Source organism: Jaculus jaculus, chromosome 4 (assembly GCF_020740685.1).
Source record: "Jaculus jaculus isolate mJacJac1 chromosome 4, mJacJac1.mat.Y.cur, whole genome shotgun sequence".
Lineage (NCBI taxonomy): Eukaryota > Metazoa > Chordata > Mammalia > Rodentia > Dipodidae > Jaculus > Jaculus jaculus.
The window spans coordinates 87,244,246-87,252,505 of NC_059105.1; positions in this window are offsets into that span (position 1 = coordinate 87,244,246).

Here is an 8,260-nt window from a genome sequence, read left to right on the forward strand (position 1 = left end):
CCTCTTTTGTTTTCTATAAATAACTAAGCCCTCACCTGTGCTCTATTAGTGAGTAAGCCCTCACCTGTAAGCAAGGAAACCCAATAAATTCCTTGGTTGACAAAAGTGGATGTAGATGGTTACTTGGAGATGTCATTAGTATCTTGTCTGGGGTAAATAGATGTTTGTTCACATCTCCCTAGGAAAAGAAACAATGCACTCTCTTCTACTGAAAAATGAAGGGTGTAAGGAATTATGTACCCCAGCAGAGAAGTAAGATAGACCTGAAAGGCCCAAGAATTCAGAAGCCCAGAAATACTATCACTCTCCAAAGGGAGCTTAAGCGGGCCCCTGCATACCTCAAACTCCAGACATTACTCTCTGTTGGAAGCAAGTAAAGAATCCCTCTTCTCATTATATCAGAGCCCACTCCTAATATAAAACTAGGTAAAAAGGGCATGAGATAGCCCTCAAGGATGGGAAATGAGTAATGAAGTGAACCACTTATTTGGTTTCTATAAATAGCCTGCACCATAAGCCTTAATAGCCCACACTGTAAGCCTTAGTAGCTCGCACCATAAGCTGTAGCAGCCTGCCTCAGACCACCAAGGTCATAGGAGGCTGATACCACACTCTGCTACCCCCACCTAAGGACCTGCACAAATGCTGACCTCCAAGGTCATAGGAGACAGATACCACACTCTGCTACTCCCACCCAAGGACCTGCGCAAATGCTGACCACCAAGGTCATAAGAGAATGATTGGTCCACGAGGGGCTTGAACAAATTAAACTAATTGGCTTAGAAACTATGGGGTGGCACAAACTGACTGGCTCGCACCCCACGGGCTCCTGATATTAAAAAAAATGATTGGTCTAATGCACAGGCTTTGTTAGAAACCCTATAAAAACTGTCCCGTTCCTGCATTCGGGGCTCTGCAGTCCTCTACCCCTGTGTGGTGTACGACTGTGGGCCCCAGCGCGCTGGGACTAAAATCCTCTTGCAGTTTGCATCAAGACTGCTTCTCGTGAGTGATTTGGGGTGTCGCATTATCCGGGCAGAGCGTGGGGTCCCCTTCTTGGGGTTCCTTCATTGGGGGCTTGTCCTGGATCTGAAGGCCCCCCCCACACACCCGAGAACCGACTTGGAGGCAAGGGGGGCCCCCTCTGGAGTGAATGTGTGCCAGCCGGTGTTTTCATTCTGAGTATCTGGTTTCTGGGACACGCGCTTTTGGCTTGGTTTGATTTTCAGCCATCCTCTAGGGCCGTAAAGGACCAGAGGGCTGTGCTCAGCAGACGTGCTAGGAGGATCACAGGCTGCCACCCTGGGGGACGCCCTGGGAGATGAGGAGAGCCAGGGTTGCCTGGTGGTCTCCGATTGTCAGTCAGAGGACCAAGTTCTGTTGTTAGAGCAGAAGCTTCCTCCTTCGCGGCTGTCGGATTCTTTTGCCTGCTTGTGGAAGACGTGGACGGGTCACTGGTGTCTGGAATTGTTAGTCTCAGTTGTGTGTGTTGTTGTTCTTTGTGTCTTTGTCTATAGTTCTAAAATGGGACAGATGATGACCACGCCCCTTAGCTTGACTCTTGACCATTGGACTGAAGTTAAGTCTAGGGCCCATAATTTCTCAGTTGAGGTTAGAAGGAGACCCTGGCAAATGTTTTGTGCCTCTGAGTGGCCAACTTATGAGGTCAGATGGCCATCAGAAGGAACCTTTAATTCCGAGACTATTCTGGCTGTTAAAGATATTATTTTTCAGAATGGGCCAGGCTCCGGTCCCAACCAAGAGGCTTATATCCTCACCTGGAAGGATTTGGTGGGCAACCCCCCACCGTGGGTCAGGCTGTGGCTGAATAAACCAAGAAACTCAAGCTCCAGAGTCCTGACTCTCGAAAATGCAAAAAAGCCCTCTCCTGAGGGAGTCAGACCTCCCCCTCGCATCAGTCCTGAGATTGAGGAGCCCCCGGCTTGGCCGGAGACTCAGCCTGCCCCTCCCCCCCCTTACCTAGTCCTGGGAGCTGAGAGAGGGCCTCTCGCCCTTCCCGAAACTCCGCCCTCCGCCCTTCACAAACCTCCGCCCCTCGCCCTTCCCAAAACTCCACCCTCTGCCCTTCCCAAACCTCCACCCCTAGCCCTTCCTGAAACTCCGCCCTCTGCCCTTCCCAAGCCTCCACCCCCCACCCTCCCCAAGCCTCTGCCTCCCAGTTTGCCCAAGCTTCCTCCCTCTGCCCCTCCCCAGCCCCTGGAAATAGGAGGGCCAGCCGCAAGGATGTGGAGCAGGAGAGATGCTACCCCAGAGGGAATAAATGGAATTATAACACTGCCGCTACGCGAGGCAGGTCCTCCCATGCTGGGGGGCCAACTACAACCCCTCCAATATTGGCCTTTTTCCTCCGCAGATTTTTATAACTGGAAAGCTAACCACCCCCCATTTTCAGAGGAACCCCAACGCCTCACGAGGCTGATGGAGTCTCTTATGTTTTCTCATCAGCCTACCTGGGATGATTGCCAACAGCTGTTGCAGACATTCTTCACAACCGAGGAACGAGAGAGAATTTTAATAGAGGCCAGAAAAAATGTCCCTGGGGCTGACGGGTGGCCCACGCAGCTGCAGCATGAGATAGACATGGGGTTCCCTCTGACTCGCCCTGTTTCGGACCACAATATGGCTGAAGGTAGGGAAAGCTTAAAAATCTATCGCCAGGCTCTGGTTGCGGGTCTCTGAGGTGCCTCTAGAAGGCCCACCTATTTGGCCAAGGTGAGAGAGGTGATGCAGGGGCCAACGGAGTCTCCCTCAATGTTTCTTGAGAGGCTCATGGAAGCATTTAGGAGGTTCACACCCTTTGACCCCACCTCTGAGATTCAAAAAGGCTCAGTAACATTAGCTTTCATAGGACAGTCAGCTCCTGATATCAGAAAGAAACTTCAGAGATTGGAGGGATTACAGGAAGCTGAGCTGCGTGATTTAGTAAAAGAGGCAGAAAAGGTATATTACAAAAGGGAGACAGAAGAGGAAAAGGAGCAAAGGAGAGAAAGAGAGAAAGAAGAACGTGAGGAGAGGCATGAGAAAGAGAGAGAGGAAAGGGAGGGTAGGCGCAATAGACAACAAGAGAAAAATCTGACCATGATCCTGGCCACAGTGGTAGAAAAAAAAGGAGAAAGGGAGAGAAATATTCGAAAGTTTAGGACAGGCCCTAGGCAGATAGGGAACCTGGGCAACAGGACCCAACTTGATAGAGATCAATGTGCCTGTTGCAAGGAGAAAAGACACTGGGCAAGAGACTGCCCTAAGAAGAACAGCAAAAGACCTAGGGTCCTAACCCTTGGAGAAGATGAAGACTAGGGAGGACGGGGCTCGGAGCCCCTTCCCGAGCCCAGGGTAACTCTGAAGGTGGACGGGAAGCCAGTCAAATTCCTCGTGGACACTGGCGTTGAACATTCAGTACTCTTGCAACCACTGGGAGGGCTAAAAGATAAAAAATCCTGGGTTCTGGGTGCTACTGGACAACAGCAATATTCATGGACTACCCGAAGAACCATTGACCTGGGAGTGGGACGGTTAACCCACTCATTCTTAGTCATTCCTGAATGTCCAGCGCCCCTCCTTGGTAGGGACCTATTAACCAAGATGGGTGTTCAAATTTCCTTCAAATCAGAAAAACCAGAAGTTTCTGCTGGAAGTTGACCCATCACCGTGTTGACTTTCCAACTAGATAATGAGTATCGATTGTACTCTCCCCCGGTAGAGCCTAATCAAGACCTAAAGCCATGGTTAGAACAATTTCCCCAAGCCTGGACAGAAACTGCAGGCATGGGCTTGGCGAAACAAGTACCCCCACAGGTCATTCAACTAAAAGCCAGTGCTACACCAGTATCAGTCAAACAATATCCCATGAGCCGAGAGGCCCAAGAAGGAATTCGGCCCCATATCCTAAGACTGATTCAACAAGGTATTCTGGTACCGGTTCAGTCCCCCTGGAACACTCCCTTACTGCCAGTTAGAAAACCCGAAACCAATGATTACCGCCCAGTACAGGATTTGAGAGAAGTCAATAAAAGAGTACAGGACATACATCCAACTGTCCCAAACACTTACAACCTCCTTAGTGCCCTCCCACCAGAGTGGATTTGGTATACAGTGTTGGATCTAAAAGATGCTTTCTTCTGCCTAAGATTACATTTGGACAGCCAACCTCTTTTTGCCTTTGAATGGAAAGACCCAGACACAGGAAGGACTGGGAAGCTCACCTGGACCTGGTTGCCCCAGGGATTCAAGAACTCCCCAACCATCTTTGATGAAGCCCTACACAGGGACCTAGCCAATTTTAGAGTTCAACACCCACAGGTAACCCTCCTTCAGTATGTTGATGACTTACTCCTGGCAGGAGCTACCCAACAGGACTGTCTAAAAGGTACAAAAGCGTTACTACTGGAGCTGACTGACCTTGGTTACCGAGCCTCGGCTAAGAAGGCCCAAATATGCAAAAGAGAGGTAACATATTTGGGGTACTCCTTGCGGGATGGAAAAAGATGGCTGACAGAGGCACGAAAGAGGACTGTGGTACAAATACCGGTTCCAACTACAGCCAGACAAGTTAGAGAGTTCCTGGGGACAGCTAGGTTCTGCAGACTATGGATCCCAGGGTTTGCAACCCTAGCTCCCCCCCCTCTATCCACTAACTAAAGAGAAAGAAAAATTCATTTGGACCTCTGAACACTGGGGGGCATTTGATGCCGTCAAGAAGGCACTATTAAGTGCGCCTGCCCTAGCCCTCCCTGATGTGACTAAACCATTCCCCCTTTATGTAGATGAGTGTAAGGGGATAGCCCGGGAGTCCTAACCCAATCCTTAGGGCCATGGAGAAGAGCCGTTGCCTACCTATCAAAGAAACTTGACCCTGTGGCTAATGGATGGCCTATATGTCTAAAAGCCATAGCGGCAGTGTCCACGTTGATCAAAGATGCTGATAAACTAACTCTAGGGTAGAGGATAACTGTCATTGCCCCCCATGCCCTGGAGAGCATTGTCCAGCAGCCCCCAGACCGATGGATGACTAACGCCCGTATGACTCACTACCAGAGCCTGCTCCTCACCGACAGGATAACGTTTGCCCCACCTGCCATCCTCAACCCCGCTACTGTTCTGCCTGAAGAAACTGATGAGAGAGTGACTTATGACTGTCATCAACTGCTGGTTGAGGAAACTGGGATCTGAAAGGATCTCACAGATGTCCCACTGACTGGAGGAACATTAACCTGGTTCACAGATGGAAGCAGTTACATTGTAGAAGGTAAGAGGATGGCTGGGGCGGCAATAGTAGATGGAACACGAACAGTCTGTGCCAGCAGTCTGCCAGAAGGAACTACAGCACAAAAGGCTGAGCTCATGGCCCTCACACAGGCCTTACGACTAGCTGAAGGAAGTCTGTGAATATCTACATGGACAGCAGGTACGCTTTTGCTACTGCACACGTACACGGGGCCATCTACAAACAGAGAGGGATACTTACTTCAGCAGGGAAAGAAATTAAAAACAAAGAAGAAATTCTAAGTTTGGTAGAAGCTCTACATCTACCCAAAAGACTGGCCATTATGCATTGCCCTGGCCACCAAAAAGCCAAAGATTTTATCTCCAAAGGAAACCAGATGGCTGACCAAGTGGCCAAGCAGGCTGCCCAGGGAGTCAACCTTCTGCCCATAATAGAAAAGCCAAAGAACCAAAAAAGTGAGCAACGATATACCCCAGGTGACTGGCAAGAAGTTAGAAAGTTAGGCCAGTTCTCTGAAACTCCAGAGGGGACCTGTTTTACCTCAGAGGGAAAAGAGATTCTACCTCAAGCAAAGGGACTAGAGTACGTTCAACAAATACACCGCCTAACCCATCTGGGGGCCAAACATCTACAAAAACTGCTGCAGACGTCTCCTTACCATATTCTGAGGTTGCCAGAGATAGCTGGCTCAGTAGTCAAGCATTGTGTACCTTGCCAGATGGTCAATGCTAATCCCTCAAGAATGCCTCCTGGGAAGAGGCTAAGGGGAGACAGCCCAGGTGCTCACTGGGAAGTGAACTTCACTGAGGTAAAACCAGCTAAGTATGGTAATAAGTATTTATTAGTTTTTGTAGACACTTTTTCAGGATGGGTAGAGGCTTATCCTACCAATAAAGAAACCTCAACCGTGGTGGCTAAGAAAATACTGGAAGAAATTTTCCCAAGATTTGGGATACCCAAGGTAATAGGATCAGACAATGGTCCAGCCTTTGTTGCCCAGGTAAGTCAAGGACTGGCCAAAATATTGGGAATTGATTGGAAATTACATTGTGCATACAGACCCCAAAGTTCAGGACAGGTAGAAAGGATAAATAGAACCATTAAAGAGACCCTCACCAAATTGACCGCAGAGACTGGCACTAATGATTGGATAGCTCTCCTACCCTTTGTGCTCTTTAGGGTCAGAAACACACCTGGACAATTTGGACTGACCCCCTATGAATTGTTATATGGGGGGCCTCCTCCACTGGTAGAAATAACCTCTATACATAGTACTGATGTGCCGCTTTCCCAGCCTCTGTTCTCTAGGCTCAAGGTGCTTGAGTGGGTGAGACAACGAGCATGAAAGTGACTCCGGGAGGCTTACTCAGGAGAAGGAGACATACAGGTCCCACATCACTTCCAGGTGGGTGATTCAGTCTATGTCAGATGCCATGAAACCTTGAGGAAACCTTGAGACTCGGTGGAAGGGCCCCTACCTCGTCCTACTGACCACTCCAATGGCCATGAAGTTGAAGGAATACCCGCCTGGATCCATGCATCTCACATCAAGCCTGCTCCGCCACCAGGCCCCGAATCGCAAGCCGAGAGGACAGACAATCCCCTTAAACTTAGGCTTCACCGTGTGGCTTCTCCTTCTCCAGCTAGATGATGCCTCCAATCCCCAAGCCCCCCAAAAGTTGACTTGGCAAGTGCTTTCTCAAATGGGGGTTATAATATGGACTACAACTAGGGAAGTGCCCCCCTGGACTTGGTGGCCTGTCCTGACCCCAGACATATGTGCCCTGGTAGCTGGGGTAGAATTTTGGGATATCCCAGAGCTCACCCCAGAGGAGGTCCCTAGAGAAGTCCACTCTCATGTGGCTAAACGGGCACTCACGCAAGGGGTCATCTCCCAAGACCAATACATGGCAGACAACCCGGGGTGCAACTCTGGGCCAGCCCAACGTAAGATGCAGCATACTCCATTTTATGTCTGCCCCCGAACTTCTAAACAAAGTTGTGGAGGGATAAAACAGTTCTACTGTAAATACTGGGGTTGTGAAACTACAGGCAATACCTACTGGCACCCAGTTTCCTCCTGGGACCTGATTACTGTGCAGGAAGGATTAGATGGGAAAAAAGCAGTTCCTCTCAGCATCTCTTTCACCCCCCAAGGTCGAGAGTCCCGAGACTGGATAAAAGGAAAAACTTGGGGACTCAGGTTTTATATGACAGGATGGGATAAGGGCCTAACCTTTACTATATGACTTAAGATAGAGCCTTCCACCCCAAGACCAGTAGGACCTAATAAAATTCTAGTAGAACAGGGACCCCCTAAAGTGGCATTACCCAAGCTCCCACCCACAGTGGCAGCCAAGACCCATCACATAATGACTGCTAGAACCCCTTTGACTAGCCCACTCTCGGAAGCCCCACACAGGACAGGACAGAGGCTCTTTAACCTACTCCAAGGGGCCTTCCTTGCCATAAATGCCACCAACTCCAACATTACCTCTGCCTGCTGGCTTTGTTTATCCTCAGGACCACCCTACTATGAGGGGATGGAAACTATGGGAGAGTTTAATATGACTAAAGAACATAATAGCCGGTGTTCATGGGGGACCAAAAACAAGTTGACTATCCCTGAGGTCTCAGGAAGGGGGGCATGTATAGGAAAGGCCCCCCCCGTCCCACCAACATCTTTTTAATGTTACTCTGACCTATAGTCAGACTTCAGACAACCAATATCTAGTGCCAGGGTATAACAGGTGGTGGGCATGTGATACTGGGCTAATTCCCTGTGTTTCTACTTCAGTTTTTAACCCATCCAAAAATTTCTGTATAATGGTCCAGCTTGTCCCCCGGGTTTACTACCATCCTGAGGAAGTGGTCATCGATGAATATGACTATCATCCCACCTGATCCAAAAGGGAGCCTGTAACCCTTACCCTAGCAGTCATACTTGGCTTAGGGATAGCCGCCGGTGTGGGGACGGGGACCACAGCCCTGGTCACGGGACCACAACAATTAGAA